This window comes from Macaca nemestrina, chromosome 5, assembly GCF_043159975.1.
Source record: "Macaca nemestrina isolate mMacNem1 chromosome 5, mMacNem.hap1, whole genome shotgun sequence".
Classification (NCBI taxonomy): Eukaryota; Metazoa; Chordata; class Mammalia; order Primates; family Cercopithecidae; genus Macaca; species Macaca nemestrina.
Window position 1 is genome coordinate 72436401 of NC_092129.1, and position 26562 is coordinate 72462962.

A 26562-nucleotide genomic window follows, 5' to 3' on the forward strand; every position below is an offset into this window, starting at 1 on the left:
TCTGGCTGCTCCTTCACTATCTCTATTAAGATTGGAGTTTTTCTTTCCTCCCCTAAGTGCTGCTATTTGTGACATTCTTTTTAAAGCTGTGCACTCCTCACCACGCTGGGCACAGCAAACAAGATCCAAGCAAATATCATAAACGTGTGAAGTAGGACAGTGAAATAGTGTAGGTCATGATGTACTTTGTAGCCAGGTAGAAAGTGCATACAGTGCTTAAGTATATTCAAATTCAATAAATAATGAAAAGAAACAAGAAAAAGAAAGAAGAAAAAAGTCATCTGGGGCTAAACAGAATAAATGGGCTCTGCCAGATGGATTTGCTGTTGAGTTCCTTCTAGTCTTTTCTTTCTGGGCTATCACATCCATTCCCATGACATCAGTTACAGTCTATACTTGCCGTTATCATTGTCAAATCTGTATGTTAAATTCTCTTTTCTGATTGAAACTCTTATCCAACTGATAGGCTGGACACTGTCATTTTGGGCTCCACAGGGAGTTATTCCCTTTTCTAAGCCGCAGCCTCACCGATCCATCAGGCTCTCTCTAACCACTTCATCATACATCCTGACTGCCATTCCTGTAGTCCAAGTCACCATCTTCTCTCACCTTTTCCTTGATAACATGCCAATTGTTCTCCTAACCTAATCATATGCTTCTTTAATCTATCTTTGATGGAATTTGGTTTTATTTTTCTTTCATGAGGCCATGCTCTTTCACTGCTGTGTACTACCCATGTGGTTCCTTCTGCCTGAAATGCTCTCGTAATTTATTGTTCCTTCTCTTTATTTCCTGTATAAGATCTCATCTTAAATTTATTTCCTCTAGAAAATCTTAATGGATACTGACTCCCAGTTACCCCCAACCGTGTTTTGCTGTTCTATGGCAGATGACCCTGCCATGTGCTTTTTTTTTTTTTTTTTTTTTTAGCTCTTTTGCTGTCTCTGCCATGCACTTAATTCATCACCTTTCAATGACATGTTTGTTTGTTTCTCTTAAGTTCTTTGAAACTTTCAACCATGATTAGTTATCTTGATCTGAATGTAAATGCATACCACATAAAGTCTACTGTCTCTGCTGTCTCTATATTTGCTGAGTAAATAATGACACAGTAATATAATTTTATTCCCATTCCTTTTAAATATTAGTCCTGTGCATGCTTGTTGCTTCATCATTAAAACGAATGTTGACATGTTATAGATCAGTAATTCGTCATGGTAAAATTTCATGAAAAGGAAGGAAAATTTGGCCTGAATTTATGAGAAAGCTTTTTTTGGAGTAAATTTACTATAGACTTGTGTACTTCATAGGACTGCTGTGAAGATAACGTGGAATAAACTATTTGAAAACTTTTTAAAAATTTAAACATGTTATTTGAATGATAAAGGTTGTTATCACTATAGTATTCACAGTATACTAGAAAGAAGCCAAAGAAATAGAAGATAAAATCTCTAAATACAAAAACCCATTCTTCGGCCGGGCGCGGTGGCTCAAGCCTGTAATCCCAGCACTTTGGGAGGCCGAGACGGGCGGATCACGAGGTCAGGAGATCGAGACCATCCTGGCTAACACGGTGAAACCCCGTCTCTACTAAAAAATACAAAAAACTAGCCAGGTGAGGTGGCGGCACCTGTAGTCCCAGCTACTCGGGAGGCTGAGGCAGGAGAATGGCGTAAACCCGGGAGGCGGAGCTTGCAGTGAGCCGAGATCGCGCCACTGCACTCCAGCCTGGGCGACAGAGCCAGACTCCGTCTCAAAAAAAAAAAAAAAAAAAAAAAAAAAAAACAAAAAAAAACAAAAACCCATTCTTCTTATCAGTAGATGGGAAGCATTTCCTGGGAGCCTGTAATTGGTTAAGCTGGGAGTAAAGAGGGTAAGAGACGTGATCTTTGCCTTCGATGCTTTACATCTAGATATAATGGCTTGATCAGCTATAGTACAAGAAAATACATAAATTTAAAAGTTAGAATTTTCTATTTTATCTTCTAGGCCTTTTAAAAATTACTGTTTTATTGTATATGGTTCTACTACTGAGGTGGAATCACATACAATAAAATGTAACAATTTTTACACTTCAAGGTGGTGGGGGTCCTCAAGATGGTTGCCTGGATGCATTTAACACTCACCTTTTGGGAGAATCAAAATAGCAAGTGGATAATCATACTTTGAATAGATCATCTAAGAGAGAACGCTGGAATCAATGGAGAAGGGGCTGGAAACACCTGAAGCAAGGAAGGAAAGCAAAGCCAAGCCAGGCAGCCTGTTGGGTTAGGATTGGCTGGGATCCCAGAGAAGCTCTCCAATGCAGGGAATGGGTAAGTGAGAGATCCCCAGTGATCCACATTCCCAGCACAGACTCATGCAACCCTAGCCACGGGAGAGCCTTTGACCCTTGGCCCTGAGACTAACATAGGAAGCTACTTGCAAAGTGTACAATGGCATTGGTCCCTCCAGAGAGAGAGATCATACTGAGTCCCACACACCCCGTTAGTGCTGAGCAGCTACAGCCTGATGTCATTTTGAGAGTCCCTTTCAGACTACATTGTACCCTGGGGCCCAATAGCCCCTGCCTCCCCACATCTCTAGACCCCTGTTGACATCCCCCACCCACAGCTGCCGCCACTGCTGGCAGCAGATTCCAGGACTGAAGCTGGAGGCACTGGCAGTCATCACATTGCCCCCAGCAGCAGGGCCACTGCCCATTAACCAGTGTCTTGAGGACAACCTCCCGCACCTGCAGCCGCCACTTGGGCCAAAGCATACCCTCCCCGGTTGCCTGCCTACAGCTGCTGCCACTGAAAGCAACGTGGTGTTCCCCAGCAGTAAGGCCACAGTGCAGCCAACTGTTGCCTACATCCAAGCAGTCTGCCATGGGCCTGGAGATCACCTTGCCCCTGGCTACTGCAGCCAGTGCCAGCATGCACCACCAGGGGGCCTAAAGACAGGTCCTCACCCAGCCTGGCTTCACCACTGTCCCTGACCTCCCAGTGCCCAAGTGTGTGGTCGGGGGCCAATAAATCACCCTGTCCCATCCACGACTGTAGGTACCTGAGCATTCCTCTCACAGGCCTGAGGATGGGTCCAAACAGCCTGCCACTCCACCACAGCTGGCACCCACTCACAGGTGCCTCCCACAGGACTGGAGACTGGCCTACTCATCCCTTCACAGTCACCACAACCAGCACAGACTGCCTGGGAAACAGAGGCCTTCCTCCCATTGTTACTGCCTTTGCCCACACTATGCTTGCTGCCCAGGGGCTTGGAGACCTACCCACCAACCTGAGTCACAGCTGCCACTGCTGGCACCTGAGCAAGCTGCCTGGAGGCCCAAGAATGGTTTCACCTTGACCTGCTAACACTGATGTCAACATACACTTCCCTGGGGTTCAAGGCCTGGCTCACTTGGCCCCCTGCTGCCCTGATAAGGCCCCAAGAACTGGCTCAACTGGCACCCCCATCCCCAGCAAAACTTCACCACAGACCGCACTAACAAGCACACCCTAAGCCACCGAGTAAAACACAGACACCATTGATACTGCATACAGCCAAAGATATTATACAGAGACTACACTATTGTACACAACCAAAATCAAAGCCAAAGTGCCCTACAAACAACACCATAGATGCATCTTCAGGAAAAATTCTCCCCTCTGATAGCAAATCCAAAAAAATGGAAGAAGCCACTGTTACACCAGATGCACAGATAACAATTTAAGGACACAAGAAATATGAAAACACAAGGAAATATGACACCTTTAAAGGAGTACAATAATTCTCCAGCAATAGATTCCAATAAAAAAAAAGAAATTTATGACCTGCCAGAAAAAGATCAAAATAATGGTATTAAAGAAGCTCAGTGAGATACTAAAGAAAATAGATAAACGATAGAAAAAAATCCGAAAAACAATTCAGGATATGAATAATACATTTGCAAAAGACATAGATACCATAAAAAGAGCCAAAAAGAAATCCTGAAACTGAAGAATTCATTGAATAATAAAAAAAATACATTTGAGAGCTTTGACAATAAACTAGATCAAGCAGAAGAAAGAATTTCAGAGCTTGGAAATAACCCAGTCGGATAAAAAAGAAAAAAAGAATAAACAAAGCCTATATGATGTGTGAGACACCCTAAAGTGAACAAATATTTAGATTTTTGCTGTCACAGAAGGCAAAGAGAAAGCAAAAGGAGTAGAAAGTCTGATTAACAAAATAATAGCTGAAAAATTCCCAAGTCTAGCAAGAGATTTAGACATCCAAATACACAAAGCTCAAAAATTCCTAAGTAGATACAACTTACAAAGGTCTGCTACATGGTACATTATAGTCAAACTGTTACAATCAAAGAGAGAGAGAGAATTCTAAAAGAGCAATAGAAAAGTGTCTAGTCGCCATCAGATGACTAATAGCAGATGTCTTAGCAGAAACCTTACAGGCCAGGAGAGAATGGAATATATTCAAAATGCTGGAAGGAAACAAAACAAATCTGTTAGTCAATTATACTATACCCAGCAAAGTTATACTCAATAAATGAAGAATAGGCATTTATGAGACATAGCCTTTCTCAACACACAAAAGTTGAGGGGATTAATCACCACTACATTAGTCCTAAAAGAAATGCTTAAGGAAATAATACATCTGGTAGCAATAGTTAGTATCTACCATCATGAAAACACATGAAAGTATAAAACCCTCTGTTAGAGAAAACACACAAATAAGGAGGAAAAAGAACTCAAACATTTCCAATATAGAAAACCACCAAACCACAATGAAATAATAAGGAAGAAAGAAAGAAACAAAGAATGTACAAAACTACCAAAGAGCAATTAATAAAATGATAGGAATAAACCATCACATATAAAAAATAATCTTGATGAAAGAAATTGAAGAGGACGGGGGGCGGAGCAAGATGGCCGAATAGGAACAGCTCCAGTCTCCAACTCCCAGTGCGAGCGACACAGAAGACCGGTGATTTCTGCATTTTCAACTGAGGTACTGGGTTCATCTCACTGGGGAGTGCCGGACGATCGGTGCTGGTCAGCTGCTGCAGCCCGACCAGCGAGAGCTGAAGCAGGGCGAGGCACTGCCTCACCTGGGAAGCGCAAGGGGGAAGGGAATCCCTTTTCCTAGCCAGGGGAACTGAGACACACAACACCTGGAAAATCGGGTAACTCCCACCCCAATACTGCGCTTTAAGCAAACAGGCACACCAGGAGATCATATCCCACACCTGGCCGGGAGGGTCCCACACCCACGGAGCCTCCCTCATTGCTAGCACAGCAGTCTGTGATCTACCGGCAAGGCAGCAGCGAGGCTGGGGGAGGGGCGCCCGCCATTGCTGAGGCTTAAGTAGGTAAACAAAGCTGCTGGGAAGCTCGAACTGGGTGGAGCTCACAAGAGCTCAAGGAAACCTGCCTGTCTCTGTAGACTCCACCTCTGGGGACAGGGCACAGTAAACAATAACAAACTCAGCAGAAACCTCTGCAGACGCAAACGACTCTGTCTGACAGCTTTGAAGAGAGCAGTGGATCTCCCAACACGGAGGTTGAGATCTGAGAAGGGACAGACTCCCTGCTCAAGTGGGTCCCTGACCCCTGAGTAGCCTAACTGGGAGACATCCCCCACTAGGGGCAGTCTGACACCCCACACCTCACAGGGTGGAGTACACCCCTGAGAGGAAGCTTCCAAAGCAAGAATCAGACAGGTACACTCGCTGTTCAGAAATATTCTATCTTCTGCAGCCTCTGCTGCTGATACCCAGGCAAACAGGGTCTGGAGTGGACCTCAAGCAATCTCCAACAGACCTACAGCTGAGGGTCCTGACTGTTAGAAGGAAAACTATCAAACAGGAAGGACACCTACACCAAAACCCCATCAGTACATCACCATCATCAAAGACCAGAGGCAGATAAAACCACAAAGATGGGGAAAAAGCAGGGCAGAAAAGCTGGAAATTCAAAAAATAAGAGCGCATCTCCCCCGGCAAAGGAGCGCAGCTCATCGCCAGCAACGGATCAAAGCTGGATGGAGAATGACTTTGACGAGATGAGAGAAGAAGGCTTCAGTCCATCAAATTTCTCAGAGCTAAAGGAGGAATTACGTACCCAGTGCAAAGAAACTAAAAATCTTGAAAAAAAAGTGGAAGAATTGATGGCTAGAGTAATTAATGCAGAGAAGGTCATAAACGAAATGAAAGAGATGAAAACCATGACACGAGAAATACGTGACAAATGCACAAGCTTCAGTAACCGACTCGATCAACTGGAAGAAAGAGTATCAGCGATTGAGGATCAAATGAATGAAATGAAGCGAGAAGAGAAACCAAAAGAAAAAAGAAGAAAAAGAAATGAACAAAGCCTGCAAGAAGTATGGGATTATGTAAAAAGACCAAATCTACGTCTGATTGGGGTGCCTGAAAGTGAGGGGGAAAATGGAACCAAGTTGGAAAACACTCTTCAGGATATCATCCAGGAGAACTTCCCCAACCTAGTAGGGCAAGCCAACATTCAAATCCAGGAAATACAGAGAATGCCACAAAGATACTCCTCGAGAAGAGCAACTCCAAGTCACATAATTGCCAGATTCACCAAAGTTGAAATGAAGGAAAAAATCTTAAGGGCAGCCAGAGAGAAAGGTCGGGTTACCCACAAAGGGAAGCCCATCAGACTAACAGCAGAACTCTCGGCAGAAACTCTCCAAGCCAGAAGAGAGTGTGGGCCAATATTCAACATTCTTAAAGAAAAGAATTTTAAACCCAGAATTTCATATCCAGCCAAACTAAGTTTCATAAGTGAAGGAGAAATAAAATCCTTTACAGATAAGCAAATGCTTAGAGATTTTGTCACCACCAGGCCTGCCTTACAAGAGACCCTGAAGGAAGCACTAAACATGGAAAGGAACAACCGGTACCAGCCATTGCAAAAACATGCCAAAATGTAAAGACCATCGAGGCTAGGAAGAAACTGCATCAACTAACGAGCAAAATAACCAGTTAATATCATAATGGCAGGATCAAGTTCACACATAACAATCTTAACCTTAAATGTAAATGGACTAAATGCTCCAATTAAAAGACACAGACTGGCAAACTGGATAAAGAGTCAAGACCCATCAGTCTGCTGTATTCAGGAGACCCATCTCACACGCAGAGACATACATAGGCTCAAAATAAAGGGATGGAGGAAGATTTACCAAGCAAATGGAGAACAAAAAAAAAGCGGGGGTTGCAATTCTAGTCTGTGATAAAACAGACTTTAAACCATCAAAGATCAAAAGAGACAAAGAAGGCCATTACATAATGGTAAAGGGATCAATTCAACAGGAAGAGCTAACTATCCTAAATATATATGCACCCAATACAGGAGCACCCAGATTCATAAAGCAAGTCCTTAGAGACTTACAAAGAGACTTAGACTCCCATACAATAATAATGGGAGACTTCAACACTCCACTGTCAACATTAGACAGATCAACGAGACAGAAAGTTAACAAGGATATCCAGGAATTGAACTCATCTCTGCAGCAAGCAGACCTAATAGACATCTATAGAACTCTCCACCCCAAATCAACAGAATATACATTCTTCTCAGCACCACATCGTACTTACTCCAAAATTGACCACGTAATTGGAAGTAAAGCACTCCTCAGCAAATGTACAAGAACAGAAATTATAACAAACTGTCTCTCAGACCACAGTGCAATCGAACTAGAACTCAGGCTACGAAACTCAATCAAAACCACTCAACTACATGGAAACTGAACAACCTGCTCCTGAATGACTACTGGGTACATAACGAAATGAAGGCAGAAATAAAGATGTTCTTTGAAACCAATGAGAACAAAGATACAACACACCAGAATCTCTGGGACACATTTAAAGCAGTGTGTACAGGGAAATTTATAGCACTAAATGCCCACAAGAGAAAGCAGGAAAGATCTAAAATTGACACTCTAACATGGCAATTAAAAGAACTAGAGAAACAAGAGCAAACACATTTGAAAGCTAGCAGAAGGCAAGAAATAACTAAGATCAGAGCAGAACTGAAGGAGATAGAGACACAAAAAACCCTCCAAAAAATCAATGAATCCAGGAGTTGGTTTTTTGAAAAGATCAACAAAATTGACAGACCACTAGCAAGACTAATAAAGAAGAAAAGAGAGAAGAATCAAATCGACGCAATTAAAAATGATAAAGGGGATATCACCACCGATCCCACAGAAATACAAACTACCATCAGAGAATACTATAAACACCTCTACGCAAATAAACTGGAAAATCTAGAAGAAATGGATAATTTCCTGGACACTTACACTCTTCCAAGACTAAACCAGGAAGAAGTTGAATCCCTGAATACACCAATAGCAGGCTCTGAAATTGAGGCAATAATTAATAGCCTACCAACCAAAAAAAGTCCAGGACCAGATGGATTCACAGCTGAATTCTACCAGAGGTACAAGGAGGAGTTGGTACCATTCCTTCTGAAACTATTCCAATCAATAGAAAAAGAGGGAATCCTCCCTAACTCATTTTATGAGGCCAACATCATCCTGATACCAAAGCCTGGCAGAGACACAACTAAAAAAGAGAATTGTAGACCAATATCCCTGATGAACATCGATGCAAAATCCTCAATAAAATACTGGCAAACTGGATTCAGCAACACATCAAAAAGCTTATCCACCATGATCAAGTGGGCTTCATCCCTGGGATGCAAGGCTGGTTCAACATTCGCAAATCAATAAACATAATCCAGCATATAAAAAGAACCAAAGACAAGAACCACATGATTATCTCAATAGATGCAGAAAAGGCTTTTGACAAAATTCAACAGCCCTTCATGCTAAAAACGTTCAATAAATTCAGTATTGATGGAACGTACCTCAAAATAATAAGAGCTATTTATGACAAACTCACAGCCAATATCATACTGAATGGGCAAAAACTGGAAACATTCCCTTTGAAAACTGGCACAAGACAGGGATGCCCTCTCTCACCACTCCTATTCAACATAGTGTTGGAAGTTCTGGCTAGGGCAATCAGGCAAGAGAAAGAAATCAAGGGTATTCAGTTAGGAAAAGAAGTCAAATTGTCCCTGTTTGCAGATGACATGATTGTATATTTAGAAAACCCCATTGTCTCAGCCCAAAATCTCCTTAAGCTGATAAGCAACTTCAGCAAAGTCTCAGGATACAAAATTAATGTGCAAAAATCACAAACATTCTTATACACCAGTAACAGACAAACAGAGAGCCAAATCAGGAATGAACTTCCATTCACAATTGCTTCAAAGAGAATAAAATACCTAGGAATCCAACTTACAAGGGATGTAAAGGACCTCTTCAAGGAGAACTACAAACCACTGCTCAGTGAAATAAAAGAGGACACAAACAAATGGAAGAACATACCATGCTCATGGATAGGAAGAATCAATATCTTGAAAATGGCCATACTGCCCAAGGTAATTTATAGATTCAATGCCATCCCCATCAAGCTACCAATGAGTTTCTTCACAGAATTGGAAAAAACTACTTTAAAGTTCATATGGAACCAAAAAAGAGCCCGCATCTCCAAGACAATCCTAAGTCAAAAGAACAAAGCTGGAGGCATCACGCTACCTGACTTCAAACTATACTACAAGGCTACAGTAACCAAAAGAGCATGGTACTGGTACCAAAACAGAGATATAGACCAATGGAACAGAACAGAGTCCTCAGAAATAATACCACACATCTACAGCCATCTGATCTTTGACAAACCTGAGAGAAACAAGAAATGGGGAAAGGATTCCCTATTTAATAAATGGTGCTGGGAAAATTGGCTAGCCATAAGTAGAATGCTGAAACTGGATCCTTTCCTTACTCCTTATACGAAAATTAATTCAAGATGGATTAGAGACTTAAATGTTAGACCTAATACCATAAAAATCCTAGAGGAAAACCTAGGTAGTACCATTCAGGACATAGGCATAGGCAAAGTCTTCATGTCTAAAACACCAAAAGCAACAGCAGCAAAAGCCAAAATTGACAAATGGGATCTAATGAAACTAAAGAGCTTCTGCACAGCAAAAGAAACTACTATCAGAGTGAACAGGCAACCTACAGAATGGGAGAAAATTTTTGCAATCTACCCATCTGACAAAGGGCCAATATCCAGAACCTACAAAGAACTCAAACAAATTTACAAGAAAAAAACAAACAACCCCATCAAAAAGTGGGCAAAGGATATGAACAGACATTTCTCAAAAGACGACATTCATGCAGCCAACAGACACATGAAAAAATGCTCATCATCACTGGCCATCAGAGAAATGCAAATCAAAACCACAATGAGATACCATCTCACACCAGTTAGAATGGCGATCATTAAAAAGTCAGGAAACAACAGGTGCTGGAGAGGCTGTGGAGAAATAGGAACACTTTTACACTGTTGGTGGGATTGTAAACTAGTTCAACCATTATGGAAAACAGTATGGCGATTCCTCAAGGATCTAGAACTAGAAGTACCATATGACCCAGCCATCACATTACTGGGTATATACCCAAAGGATTACAAATTATGCTGCTATAAAGATACATGCACACGTATGTTTATTGCAGCACTATTCACAATAGCAAAGACTTGGAATCATCCCAAATGTCCATCAGTGACAGATTGGATTAAGAAAATGTGGCACATATACACCATGGAATACTATGCAGCCATCAAAAAGGATGAGTTTGTGTCCTTTGTAGGGACATGGATGCAGCTGGAAACCATCATTCTTAGCAAACTATCACAAGAACAGAAAACCAAACACCGCATGTTCTCACTCATAGGTGGGAACTGAACAATGAGATCACTTGGACTCAGGAAGGGGAACATCACACACTGGGGCCTATCATGGGGAGGGGGGAGGGGGGAGGGATTGCACTGGGAGTTATACCTGATGTAAATGACGAGTTGATGGGTGCAGCACACCAACATGGCACAAGTATACATATGTAACAAACCTGCACGTTATGCACATGTACCCTACAACTTAAAGTATAATAATAATAAATAAATTTAAAAAACAATTGAAGAGGACACAAACAAATGAGAAGACATCCTATGCTTATGGACTGAAAAAACCAGTGTGGTAAAAATGACCACACTGTCCAAAGCAATTACAGATTCAGTGCAATCTCTATCAAAATACCAACATCCCAACATCATTTTTCACAGAATTTGAATATAATAATACAATTCATATGGAACCAAAAATGAGCCTGAATAGCCAAAGTAATCCTGAGCAAAAAGAACAAAGCTGGGGTCATCACGCTACCTGACTTCAAAATGTATTACCAGGCTATTGTAACAAAACCAGTAAAAGTCTCTGGGAGGGCCTATGTTTTCATTTCGATTGGATAGGTACCTCAGAACCAAGATTCCTGGATCATGATTAAGTATATTTAACTTTGGAAAAACTTCCAGATATTTATATAAATTTTTGTATAATTTAACATAGGAATTTTTGAGAATTCTATTTGCTCCACATCCTCTTGAGGAGCTGGTATTGTCAGTCTTTAAATTTAGCCATTCTTGCATGTGTTTAGTGGTAACTCCTTACAGTTTACATTTTTATTTTCCTTGTACCTAATGTTATTTTCACACATTCATTGTCTATTCTTGTATCTCTTTTAGTAAAATACATTTGCAAGCTTTCTACTCACTGTCATTTAAAAAATTGTATTGTTTGCCTTCTCCCCCTCTTATTTCTATGACTCTTATATGTTCTAGTTTCCATTCCCTGTGAGGCATATGAATTGCAAACATTTTCTGGCAATGTGCTTTGCCTTTTCATTTCCTTAATGATGTATTTGGAAGAGAAAATGTTTATTTTATTGAAATTGAACTTATCAATTTCTTTTCCCAGAAACCTTTACTGCTTCAAGATGGTGAAGATTTTTTACTACATTTCTTTTAGAAGTTAAAGTTTTAACTTTTACATTTTGGCCAATTATCCAATTAGAATTTTTTTTTTTTTTTTTTTTTTTTTGGTATGATTGGAGTAAGTCTGAGGTTCGTTTTTTCCCCATATGATTACTCTTTCATTGCTTCTTATTTTTTTTCCTATTCAATTATTTCTTCCTGGAATCTGTTATCTGTTCTCTTTATCAATCTGAATAATCATTCCCCTAAGACTATATTCTCTTGATTATCTAGCATTTTAGATAATCCCAAAGTTCGGTAATATAAATCTTCTAAGTCTTCTAATATTGTTCTCTTTTCCAAAATTGTTTTGGCTAAATAATTCTCTCCCCCTCCCCCCTCCCCTCCCCTCTTCTCCCCTTCCTTTCCCTTCCTTCCCTTCCCTTCTTTCTTCTTTTTTTCCAGTGTCTCACTCTGTTACCCAGGCTGGAGTGCAGTGACGTGAACATGGCTCACTGCAACCCCAATCTCCCTGGCCTACGGTGATCCTCCCACCTCAGCCTTCCAAGTAGCTGGAACCACAGGTGTATGCCTCCATATCCAGCTAGATTTTGTGCTTTTTGTAGAGATAAAGTTTTGCTATGTTGCCCAAACTGGTGTTGAATTGATCTCAAGCAATCCACCTGCCTCAGCCTCCCAAAGTGCTGGGATTACAGGCATGAGCCACCACTCCCGGCCTGCTTTCACTTTTATACAAATTAGAGTATCAACTTTTCAATTTCTCCAAAAAAATAAAAAAACTGAGATAGTGATTGGAATTATATTGCATCTGTAGATCAATTAAGGGGAAGACTATTGAGCCTTCCAATTAATACAAATGAAATGTATTTTCATTTATTTCAACTTTCTTTACTTTCTCTTAGCAATGTTCTGTAGTTTTCAGAATAGAAGTCTCATATATATGTATGTATACACATATATGTGTAAGTATACATATAAGATATATATGATATATACGATTTTATATATATATACATACTTTTTTGTAGAGATGGGGGTCTTACTATGTTCCCCAGGCTAGTTTCGAACTCCTGACATCAACCAATTCTCCTGCCTTGGCCTCCCAAATTGTTGGTATTACAGGCATGAGCCATCATGCCTGGCCTATTTTGTTAAGTTCATCTGACAGTACGTCATATTTTTGCAGGTATGACATTGTTTTATTAATTTTAATTTTTAATTTATCATTGCTGTTATAAAGACAATTGATCCTTAAATATTGATTTATATCCTGAAAGTTTGTTGAAGTCACTTAGTTCTAGCTTGTTAGTAGACTTTGGGGGATTTTCTACATCAGAGAAGTTCATGAACTCTGATGTCCCTGATGCTTCTCTGAACTTATGAGATATTTTATCTATTAACCATCTCTGCACCCTAGGAAGGCCTAGAAATTATAATCACTCAAGTAGAAGTATATACCCATAGTATTTATACTTTGGCCTCCATTTCTCACTAAATAGAACCAGTTATTTTTTTAGAAATGGCTGATTTAATATCTAAGGCTGGAAATAAACCAGGTACAACAGGAACATGCTGTCACCAGACATCGCGAAAGCTACTAAAGACTTCTTGGGCAATGTCAGAAAATCTTGGGGGAAAACTTGAAGAGATTCTAGTAATTAAAGATGATGCAATTTAAGCATCAAGAGGGAGAATATATAAATAAATAGAAATCTTTGAAGTATATTTAAATCAATGAGTTCATAGTGATTATTTTAAAAAATCAGATTAGCCATCACTAGATGATGCTAGGGAATCATTTCATTATTATGGACACTGGTAAATAAAGGGAAAGGATCAAGCATTCATGTGAGCTGCAGATAGTCAATGAAAAAAAGTTGATAGAGTACAAATTTTATCTTAAAGTACTAATATGTCTGGTCATTAATGTCTGTTAACAAGACTAGAGATGACAAACTCACTCTGTAACCTGATGGAAATACATATATTATTATAGAGTGAGAGTGGATCTGATCAAATCTCTGTAACTATTATTTGACAAGAAATAGAGAAATATGTTAAATTACAAAGATTCAATGAGGAATATAGAGAATATAAGACCCTGGATGGGACAAATAATTTTTATTTTTAACAAATAAATTGCAAGAAAAAAATAGATTAAGAATAAACCTATATATTAAAAAAGTATTAGAAACTTATTAATAAATCTCAGTGCATGAATTTATTTGTGCCTTGATTAAAAAAACTGTATAAAATAAGCAAAAAAACCACTTACAACACTTATAAATTGATTGAAAAATTTTAACATCGATTGAATAACATGATATTATGAATTAATTACTGTTAATTTTGATATGATAATGATATGGTTTTAATTTTCTAAGTCTTTACATTTATATATTCACACTCAATGTTTATGGATGAAATATTACTGCAACCTAGGTTTGTCTCCAAATAACATATGGGAAAATGAGGCTAAGCATCCATGAACTCTAATGTCAAATGTGATTCACTCAAATTTTCTGGGAAAGCAGATTGTACTCCATGCTCACCCATTTTTGAAAATTATGTATTTACTATAACTTTACAACAGCTTATTTTTCTATAGTGTTAGAGAAATTTGTCACTATTGCTTATCTTAAATAATTATTGAAAGAGAATTTAATTTAGAGAGTTAATTATTGGGCAGTGATACTTTAAGACATTAGTGTTTGCATTAAATATTCTATTGTTTGAACTTTAAAGTGACAGCGAGGGTTAATGACAGGAGAAGTCATACAATTCTTTTGGAATTTTCTTAATAGCATAATGAAGACAAGTTTGCTATGTACTATTATCAATCAAGCAATAACAGCTTTATCTTTTAAATAACACAGACTAAAATGAACAACACCATGTAAACAGAATGGCAATGCTCATTATTACATCCTAAATGATATTAAGTGTTTTATTTTTCCTAAAAACGGTTGACTTAAAATTGATTGTGATGTGGAACATTTTGAAATGACTTGGTTTTATTGATTTTCTCTATTAATTTCCTGTTTCCAATTTCATTGATTTCTGATCCAATTTTTGTTATTTATTTTCTTCTGCTTATTTTGAATACAATTTGTTTCTCTTTTGTAGTTTTTTTTTTTTTTTGAGACGGAGTCTTGTTCTGTCGCCCACACTGGAGTACAGTGGCTCCATCTCGGCTCACTGCAAGCTCCGCCTCCCGGGTTCACGCCATTCTCCTGTCTCAGCCTCCCAAGTAGCTGGGACTACAGGCGCCCGCTACCACACCCGGCTAATATTTTGTATTTTTTAGTAGAGACAGAGTTTCACCGTGTTAGCCAGGGTGGTCTTGATCTCCTGACCTTGTGATCTGCCCACCTCGGCCTCCCAAAGTGCTGGGATTACAGGCGTGAGCCGCCGTGCCCAGCCCCATTTTTGTAGTTCTTAAGGTGGAAACTTAGATGATTGATATTAGATCTAGCTTTTTTCCTAATATATGCATTCAAAGCTGTACATTTCCCGCTAAGCACTGCTTTCACTGCATCCCACAAATTTTATGCATTGTGTTTTCATTTTCACTTAGTCAAAATATTTTTAAATTTATCTTGAGATTTCTTCTTTGGCCCATGTGTTATTTTAAAGAGTATAATTTAATCTCCAAATATTTGGAATTTTTCAGCTACCTCTTTGTTATTAATTTCTAGTTTAATTCCATTGTGGTTTGAGAGCAGACATTGTATAATTTCTGTCATTTAAAATTTGTTAAGCTATGTTTTATGACCCAGAATGTGGTCCATCTTGGTGAATATTCCCTGTGAGTTTGAGGAGATTGTACATTCTTCTCTTGCTGGATGAAGTAGTTTATAGTTGTCTTTTATGTCCTGTTGATTATGGTTGTTTTTAACCAACGATATTCTTACTGATTTTCTACCTACTGGATCTGTTCATTTCTGATGGAACAACATTGAAGTCTTCAACTGTAATAGTGGATCTATTTTTCCTTGTACTTTTATCAGTTTTTGCTTTACATAGTTGTTGCTCTGTTGTTAGATGCACACACATTAAGGTTTGTTAAGTCTTCTTGGAGAATTGACCCTTTTAACATCATGTAACACCCTCCTTTATCTCTGATAACTTTCCTTGCTCTGCAGTCTACTCTGTCCAAAATTTATGTAGTAACTGCACTTTCTATTGCTTTTCAATGTTTTGACTAAGATCAAATGTTGTAACTGTACTTTATTTTGAATAGTGTTAGCATGGTATATCTTTCTCCATTTATTTACTTTTAATCTATATGCATCTTTATGGTATAAAGTGGGCTTATGGTAGACAAACATATAGTTGGGTCTTGTTTATTTGATCCACTCTGACAATCTCTGTCTTTTAAGTGGTGCATTTAGATCAGTGACACTCAAAGTGAATATTGATATGGTTGGATTAATATCTACTATATTTGTTACTGTTTTCTGTTATTGCACTTATTTTTTGTTTCTATTTTTGTCCTCCATTTTTTAAAACCTGCCTTTTGTAGTTTTATTTTCACTTTTATTTTAATTTCAGGGGTATAAATGCAGGTTTGTTACATGCGTAAATTTGTGTCATGGGGGTTTGTTGTACAGATTATTTCATCACCCAGGCATTAAGCCTAGTATCCATTTGTTGTTAATTTGTTGTTTTTCCTGATCCTCTGCCTCCTGCCATCCTCCACCTTCCAATAGAATCTAGTGTGTGTTGTTCCCCTCTATATGTGTCCATATACTCTCATCATTTGGCTCCCACTTATAAATGAGAATATGCAGTATTTGGTTTTCTGTTTCTGTGTTAGTTTGCTGAGGATAATGACCTCCAACTCCATCCATGATTCCTGAAAAGGACATGATCTTGTTCTTTCTTGTGGGTACACAGTATTTCCAGTATTTCCATGGCGTGTATGTGCCACATTTTCTTTATCCAGTCTATCATTGATAGGCATTTAGGTTGATTCCATGTCTTTGCTATTGTGAATAGTGCTGCAATAAACATACACATGCATAAGTCTTTATAATAGACGGATCTGTATTCCTTTTATTTTAATTGACATTTTACATTATTTCATTTTTTGTTTTCCTTCTTAGCATATTAAGTTGTATGCCTTTTTTTAAAAAAAAATTTAGTGGTTGCTCTAGAGTTTGCAATATACATTTATAGCTAATTCAAGTCCACTTTCAGATAAGAATATATCACTTCATCAGTAGTATGAGTAGCTTAAAATATAATAATCCTTATTTCTCCCTTTCATTGGTTTGGCTTATACATAAACATAAATAAGCACATATACACACATATGCATATATAATTAAATACATTGTTGCTATTATTTTGATAAATTATTTTCTGTTAAATCAATTAAAAATAAGAAAACTAAAAGTTTTAACTTTACCTTCATTCATTCCTATTCTGATGCTCTTTTTTTCTGTATATATATTCAAATTTCTGACCTATATTATTTTTCTTCTCACTGAAGAATTTAACATTTCTTGCAAGGTAGGTCTAGTGGCACGAAATTCTCTTAATCTTTGTTTTAGAAAGCTTTTATTTCTCCTTCACTTTTGAAGAATAATTTCTCAGGGTATGGAATTCTATGTTAGTGGGGTTTTTTTTCTCTTCAGACTTTTAATATTTAATTCCATACTCTTCTTGTTTGGAGTGTTTCTAATGAAAGGTTAGATGTAATTCTTATCTTTACTCCTCTGTAGGTAAGGTATAGGTAAATTGTTTTCCCACTCTGCTTCCAGCTTCTTTCAGAATTTATTCTTCATCTTTGATTTTCTGTAGTTAAAAATGGTAGGCCTGTATCTAGGAGGGTTTTTTTTTTTTTTTTTTTTGTATTTATCCTGGCTTGTGTTTTCTAAATTTCCTGGATCTGTGGTTTAATGTCTGACATTAATTTCAAGAAATTCTCAGTTACATTGCTGCAAAAATTTTTCTTTCTTTCTTTTCTTTCTTTCTTTCTTTCTTTTCTTTCTTTCTTTCTCTTTCTTTCTTTCTTCTCTTTCTTCCTTCCTTCCTTCCTTCCTTCCTTCCTTCCTTCCTTCCTTCCTTCCTTCCTTCCTTCCTTCCTTCCTTCCTTCCTTCCTTTTTCCTTTCTTTCTCTCTCTCCTCTTCTTCATCCCTTTCCTTTCCTTTCCTTTCCTTTCCTTTCCTTTCCTTTCCTTTCCTTTCCTTTCCTTTCCTTTCCTTTCCTTTCCTTTCCTTTCCTTTCCTTTCCTTTCCTTTCCTTTGCTTTGCTTTGCTTTGCTTTGCTTTGCTTTGCTTTGCTTTCCTTTGTCCTTTGCTTTCCTTTCTCCTTTGCTTTCCTTTCTCTTTTTTATATTCCCTTCACGCACATTTTACACCTACTGTAGCTTGCCCACAGTTTCTGGATATTCTGTCCTTATTTTCTTTTTCTTTTGATCTGTTTTTTCTTTCTTTTTTTTTTTTTCTATTTGCTTTTTAGTTTGGGACTTCATTTTGACATATCTTTCATTTTGGAGCTCTTTTCGTAGCTATGTACGGTTTTAAAAGCCCACCAAAGAAGTTCTTATTTTTGTAACAATGTTATTGATCTCTAGCATTTTTTGGCTCTTTCTTAGAATTATTTTTCACCTCTGCGTGTATTGCACATCTGCTGTTATGTGCTGTCTGTTTCGTCTGTTACAGCTGTTAGCATATTAATTATAGTTATTTTAAAATCTGGATCTGATAATATTCGAGTCTGGTTTTGATGAGTGCTTTCTGCCTTTAAACTGTATTTTATTTTATTTTATTTATTTTATTTTTGCCTTCTAACATGTCTCATAATTTTTTCTGGGTAGCCAGACATAATACACTGGGTTAGTCAGGCATGGTACAATGGGTAAAAGGAATTGCTGGAACTAGGCCTTTCTTAATGTGGTAGTAAGGTTTTTGAGGAGGGGGAAGCATTAAGTCCTGTGATTCAGTCTCAGTCTTTTAGTAAGCCAGTGACCCTAGACTGAACTTCACATGTGCTCTCAGTCTCCTCCTCCTTAGGTGGGACTGATGGCTAACATGGTCCCTTTCCCCAGGTCAGTTAGACCCCCAGCGGGTTAGGCTCTGGTTAAATTGTATCTCCTGAAAGCAGACTTTGTTTGAAGAACACAATGCTCTGGTGTATTTCAAAATACTTTCTTTTGCCCTCCTGCTGCTAGAAGCACCAGGGGATTTTTCCCTGGTATTTATTAGGAGGACCAGTTAAAGTTCCTGGAGGTAAAACTCACAAAGTGTGGGTGGCCCCTACGACTGGGTCCCCCTGGAGTTTTTAACTCTCACAGTTGTTCACCCTGAGACTCTAGAAATTCACCCATTTCAGTACAGGTTTTCCTACCAGGGAACTGGTCCCATGGAGATTGCCGTTGTGATTCTCTGTGTTCCCCTGCTGGTCTCCCCAATTTTGGGCTCAGTGGGTTGTGCTCTGACCTCAGTTCTCCTAGGGATCTAAGAGGAAGTTGCCTTTTTTGGTTTGTTCAGCTTTATACTTGTCAGAACAAAGTGGCAACTTCTAAGGTTTTACATGCCAGCCTGGAAACTGTAAGTCTGCTTATAATTTTAAAAACCATTAGCATTGGGGTGCATTTTCTTTATTTTTTTTCCTTGCATGTTACCTAATTTTAAAAAATCTAATTTAGAATTGGACAGCAGTCATATTTTGGCATAGTTTAGTAAAACAAATTTGATTCCTTCCTTCCTTCCTTCCTTCCTTCCTTCCTTCCTTCCTTCCTTCCTTCCTTCCTTCCTTCCTTCCTTCCTTCCCTCTCTCTCTTCCTGTGCTTTTGAGATTTTAAAGAAGTTATTCCCCTGGTGGTTTGGTAACTCAAGTTACCTCAAAGCCTTCTGAAATAGAGATCAATAAAGGCAAACTCTTATGTTTAAGAATAATTTTTTCAGTGCTTGCATTCCATTTTATAACATTTGTTTATAGTTGCCTCATCTAGTTAACTGATTTATGTGTGTACCAAAGTTACTTTTGAATAATTCATCTTATTGAGTCTGATTTTCTTTTCAGTCTGTGGAAACGGTAGATGAATAACCTAATTTATTTATTTATTTTTTTTGAGATGAAATTTCACTCTTGTTGTCCAGGCTGGACTGCAATGGCACTATCTCGGCTCACTGCAACCTCTGCCTCCCAGGTTCAAGCGATTCTCTTGCCTCAGCCTCCCAAGTACCTGGGATTACAGGCATGGGCCACCACTGCCAGCTAATTTTGTATTTTTGGTAGAGATGGGGTTTCTCCATGTTGGTCAGGCTGGTCTCGAACTCCCGACCTCAGGTGATTCACCTGTCTCTGCCTGCCAAAGTGCTGGGATTACAAGCGTGAACCACCACGCCTGGCCACTTGTGGGTTTCCTGCCTATTTGAGCCTTAGTGCCATAGCTAAGAGTAACGTGTGGTGGATAAGCCTTGGAGTCTGGCCGGTGGCCTTGAAACCATGGTTCTACCATTTATTAAATAGCTGGGTCAATGGGAAAGATTTTGAATCTGTCTGTGTTCTAGTATTCCTAACTATTATTTGAGAATGATAATTATTTATCTAGTGCTTGTCACTAATGCAACACACAATTCTAGATGTTCAATGCATACTATGGATAGGACACTTGGTTTACAATATTCTTTTTCTCATCTTTTTTTTTTTTTTTTTGTCATTCAGCACTGCAAAGGAAATCTGACCAAATTTTAATTTTTTTATTCCTTTGTAAATATTTTATATTTTTCTTCACTGGAACTCATGAAATTATTTTTAACCCTGTAAATACAAATACATTGAACTTTTGATGGACTAAAGATGAATTTTTCACTGATTTTTGCCTAGAAATCATAGCATGTTTTTGATTTATAGACTTGTCTTGGCTCAGATTTTTAAATATTATACACTTGACTATTTCTTCTCTTCCAGCTTGTGTGACTTCTTCCAGTGTACAGCCATAATTCTGAGCTCTTTTGGTTTAGCTTTTGCTTTTTATCTATCACTTTCTTTCTACATTTCTTTTGTATTTGTCATTTGTTCATTCTTTTTATTCATTCATTCATTTGGAGAGAGTATAGAAAAATGCTGAAAATACAGACAGTGGAATCAAATAAACATGAATTTGAATTCTGGTATCATCATTTTCAAACTGTGTGATCTAAGACAAATCATTTAATCTCTCTAATCTTACTTTCTTCATGTGTAAAATGCAGAGAATCATGGAAATAGAAAAGAGTTATAAGTTATTTTTAGTTACTAAAATATTTAGTAATTAAAATATTCTCTATATTTTAAAGTTATTTTCTGAATGGATATTATTGGATATTCCCATTGCAATTATCATTTTTAAGATCTTCATTACCTTCATTGCCTACACATGCATTTGGCAACAGTACAACAACTGGCATCCATCTTTCCAACTCTTACTTCTAAAATCCATACTTTGTTTACTACTTCAGACTGATTTGCCCAAATATTGTTTATTGGATGTCCTTTGTGCAATTAAAATGGATTTCAGAGTAATGTGAATTCTTCTTCCTGCTTCTTTTCTATCCTTATTTGTTTTAATTACCTAACATTAATTTTATGTTCATTTTATCTATGATGTTTCTTTACATACATCTATATTTCTGTCAGTATTTCTCCTTTTTCTAACTGAATGCAACTAGCTTCTCTTCAGGAAACCATCCCAGCTCTTTCTCAGAATGTGGTTTATATTTGTGTAACAATTAGACCTTAATGATAGTTAATTATCTTCATATCTTTTATATTATCAGATTGAGTTTTTGAAGATGAACAACCAAAATTGATGCATTTTTGGAATCTCTGCAGTCATTAAAATAATTCTTTTAACAAATGATCCTTGAAATGAATGAAAGAATAGAGAGTATAGCTTGATATATTTTCACTAGAGGCATTTTTGTGCATGCTGACTGTATATGTTATCCCAACTACCCCTACCCTCTCAGAGATGATAGAGTTTATTTTGTTTCATGGAGCACATTGCTGAAAAGACCACTTGAATAAAAGTCAAGACAGCAGGTTCTTGTGGCATGGTTTACTTGTGGCTTTACCTTCTTTCAATTCAGTGTAATAGCACACAAGATATCTATGTTCCATTGCTGCATCAAAATTCAGATATATCTTATGGTACAGCACTAACAATATGTAGAAACATACCTTGAAAACAGGTGCCCGTAAATATTTATGGAAATGGAATGTTAGTATATGTGTGAATATTTTTTAAAGAAAGACAAGAATTTAGTGATACCTGGACATTTGGTGAGGTTTTGTTCTTTTGTATGGAAATAGTTGCTGGAGGAGTTTTAGGGTATGTAAATGTCAACAACCTAATTTTAGAGATGAGGTAGAAGAAAGTGGGCTTGAGGTTGTGACTTGGTTAAGATTATACAGTTCACCAGTAGAAAGCAGGAACCAAAAGCCAGGCCTCACACCATTTGGTCTAAAGCATTTTTTATTCCATAATGCTCTGAGTTCCAAGAGGCAAACCAACAGGCGCAATGTTTTCAGCAGATAGCTATATTTATATATGTAAACATCTTTTTTTGTGGTTCCACACCTCACCTAGAGAAAACATCTTTTATTTCTCCTTAATTTTTTCAGTCTGTCATTAAGGAGATATAAAAATATAACTTTTTTTTTTCTTTAACTTTTATTTTAAGTTCCAGAGTACATGTGTAGAATGTGCAGGTTTTTTATATAGGTAAATATCTGCCATGGTGGTTTGCTCTACAAATCATCCCATCACCTAAGTATTAAGCCCAGCATTCATTAGCTAGTCTTCCTAATCCTCTCCCTCTCCCCAACACCCTCCTCTACAGGCCCCGGTGTGTGTATGTGTGTTGTTCCCTTCCATATGCCCATGTGTTATTATTCAGCTCTCACTTATAAGTGAGAACATGCAGTGTTTGGTTTTCTGTTCCTGTGTTAGTTTGCTGAGGATAATGGCTTCCAACTACATCCATGCTCCTGCAAAGAACATGACCTTGTTCCTTTTTATGGCTGCATAGTATTCTATGGTCTATATGTACCACATTTTCTTTATCCAGTCTATCATTGATGGACATTTAGGTTGATCCCATGTCTATGCTATTGTGAATAGAACTGCAATGAACATACACAGTCATGTGTCTTTATAATAGAAGGATTTATATTTCTTTGGGTATATACGCAGTAATGAGATTGATGGGCCAAATGGTATTTCTACCTCTAGGTCTTTGAGGAATTGCCGAACTGTCTTCCACATTGGTTGAACTAATTTGTGTTCCCACCAACAGGGTAAAAGCATTCCTTTTTCTCCGCAACCTCACTAGCATCTGGTTTTTTTTTTTTTTTTTTTTTTTTTGACATTTTAATAATGGCCATTCTGACTGGTATGAGATGGTATCTCATTGTGGTTTTGATTTGCATGTCTCTAATGCTCAGTGATGTTGAGTTTTTTCATAGGTTTGTTGGCTGTATGTATGTCTTCTTTTGAGAGGTATCTATTCATGTCCTTTGCCTACTTTTTAATGGGATTGTTTGTTTTTTTCTTGGAAATTTGTTTAAGTTCCTTGTAGACTCTGGATATTAGACCTTTGTCAGGTGGATGGATTGCAAAAATTGTCTCCCATTTTGTAGGTTGTCTGTTCACTCTGGTGATAGTTTCTTTTGCTGTACAGAAGCTCTTTAGTTTTAATTAGACCCCATTTGTCAATTTTTCTTTTGTTGCCATTGCTTTTGTTGTTTTCATCATGAAATCTTTGCCCATGCCTATGACCTGAATGGCATTGCCTCAATTGTCTTCTAGGGTTTTTATAGTTTTGGGTTTTACATTTAAGTCTTTAATCCATCTTGAGTGAATTTTTGTATATAGTGTAAGGAAGGGGCCCAGTTTCAATTTTCTGCCTCTGGCTAGCCAGCACTCCAAGCACCATTTATTAAATAGGGAATCCTTTCCCCATTACTTGTTTTTGTCAAGTTTGTCAAAGATCAGAAGGTTGTAGGTCTATAGTCTTTTTTCTGAGTTCTCTAATATATTCCATTGCTCTAGGTTTCTCTTCTTGTACCAGTACCATGCTGTTTTGGTTATTGTAGCCTTGTAGTATAGTTTGAAGTTGGGTAGTGTGATGCCTCCAGCTTTGTTCTTTTTGCTTAGGATTGTCTTGGATATTCAGGCTCTTTTTTGGTTCCATAGAAATTTTAAAATAGTTTTTTTCTAATTCTGTGAGTAGAACTTTTTATTTTTTCAATCCAGTATGTTTTCTCAATGTCTCCAGTTTGACTCAGCCATATATTATTATTATGGAATGAATAATTAGTGTGTCAGTATAGATTTCTTGTTGTGGCAAAGGTTCTTTTACAATTAGAATGAAAAAAGTAGCCTCCTATTAATCTTGGTGGGGAGAAGGTTAAACAGGTGTATACAGGTAGGTTTAGATACTGCAGAAGGGGGCAACTCACTCTTTCTTGCTCAGCTACTGAGAGATCATGGTAAGGAGACATTTCAGAGGTAAGCTGCTTCTAGCTATGTAAGAGCAGAACTAGAGGCAGGAAAGACTTCTGATTTTTTTTTTTTTTTTTAACATGACTGCAGTGACACTGATTATACTAGAGAGATCATTTGAAGTTCACCAGATGGAACAGAATGAAACTTGCTTCTGGCAGAGAAAGGTTCTTCCTACACTACTTGCCTGGAACCACAATCACAACAAAACCAAGCCATAAAGAATGGTGGAGATTCTTGGTTGTAACAGGCTTTTGCCAGAAGACTATAGCCGTGGTATTTTGCAGGGATGTGTATGGTGCTGGGAGCGCAATAACAGAAAAAAAAAAAAAAGATACAGAAACCTTTAAAACACACAGACAAGACATTCTAGGTTTCTTTCCATAATCAAGCCTGAACTCTTGGAATGACTAAGATATTGAAGTAACCATAGGAAGGGGATAAAGACATTCTTATGATGAGGGAGAAGTAGATCTATTATTGAAATAAGAAATAAGACAAGTGGTATTATTCTGTTCACCAAATTGGTAAAGATGTACTTCTTTTGCATTTTGTGGGGAGGTTCATATTAATGAGTTCTATTGTAAATTGAAGTCAAGATATTCTGTATATTTTACTGTTAGCTTTGAACTATTTTGAAGTAATATCCTGAGAGAAAATAGAACAAGGTAGGATTTATTTATTCATCATAATTACAAATATCACCTTTATCCATTTGTTTTGATATTTTTAAAATGTGAGTGCATTACTTTCTGTGTAACAAGTACTGCTTATAACAGATTTGGGAATTCTGAATTCTTCTGCAGTTAAGGATTCTTTACATCAACATTATTGTTTATGTCCATTATTGTGATAGCTTCATGAACTTTAAGTAATGTTTTTTAAAAAATCACCTCTTTTCCAAAACATTCATTTAGCTTTTCACATAAACTTAGAGTTGATGGTTCCATAAATGGAGCCAAATCTCGATAGTCATCTGTACTGAACATATAACAGATATGTTATATGTCTGGGTTGTGTGCTGGGGATTTCCTCCAGGGAAGAATTGGAAATGTATTACATACCCCATCCAAAAATTATTGAGGAAAGTAAATACAGGTTTTTGAGAGACTGGGAAGAGAATGAACAGGAAGACATTGACTATTGAATGAGAATTGTTCATTAGTGAGTCATTGTCAGTAACATGAAAAAAGATAAGGAAATTAAAAAAGACAGGAAGTATTCAGGAGAAGATGGACAGAAATACTTGCTAAATCAGAAATGGAGACAACAAAAATGGCATGACCTCAACTTGAAGGTGACAAATAGCCCTGACTTCCCCCTAAAAATACTGTTGTATCCAAGAAGCAAAATCTTATAACTCGATCTTTAGATTAAAAATGTTGCTATTTTTCCATGAATAGAGACCATATAAATGGTCTTGCAACTTTCATTTTTTGAGATTTCTTTGGCTTGATATTTTCCAAACTCACATACAGTTTCTTAATACAGGGTTAGTACAATATTGAGATATAGAGCAATGTGCCCAGGTTTAGAGGTTTTCTTTAAATAGTCATTTTTAATTAAGATTGTTCATTTTATAAATTCATACTTTTTTTTATCAAACCAACTGAAGTATTTTCAATGGCATACTAATGTCTTTTTGATGCTATTTAATCTTCATGTCTCTTCTCACATAATACATATCTGAAGTTGATATGATAAGTCTGACATTTTCATGAGATAACTTTGTTTTATTATTTGGAAATCTTTCCTGACAACTTAATTAAAAATGCTTACTAACTTGGGTTCTTTTAATGGTTTTAGATTTTTTGCATACAATGTTCCATGTCAAAATATGCTTTCAAATCTGCTGCTTTGATAGTGAGAAGATTATTTTTGATCATCATAACACACCTTCACATAAGTCTTTGATAAAAAGTCAGAGTTTTACCTGGAGGCTGTCTCATTTCTCTAAAATTATTCTTGCACTCAGTTTCTTTCCAGTTGGCAAAGAAAATTTTAAAAAATCACTATATCCCTAAGGATTGATTACCTGACTAAAATTTGGTCAGTATCTAAGCTATAAGATATGAATAGCTAAATTTAAAATGACATTTTGCATCTAAAGCTTCATTTTTACATTAAAAAAGTGCGTATGAGATTCAA

At 37.3% G+C, this 26562-nt stretch overlaps 1 long non-coding RNA gene across 4 annotated transcripts in view; it reads left to right on the forward strand.

Annotated features, from left to right (window-relative positions):
- The window catches only part of LOC105489048 (uncharacterized), a 159844-nt gene extending 134943 nt beyond the window's left edge, over window positions 1-24901 (forward strand). For all 4 annotated transcript variants that reach the window (XR_011623470.1, XR_011623472.1, XR_011623469.1 and 1 more), the window contains one exon: window positions 24505-24901. This is a non-coding gene — a long non-coding RNA (uncharacterized lncRNA). The remainder of the gene's footprint in view (window positions 1-24504) is intronic.
- Window positions 24902-26562: the final 1661 nt, after the last annotated feature.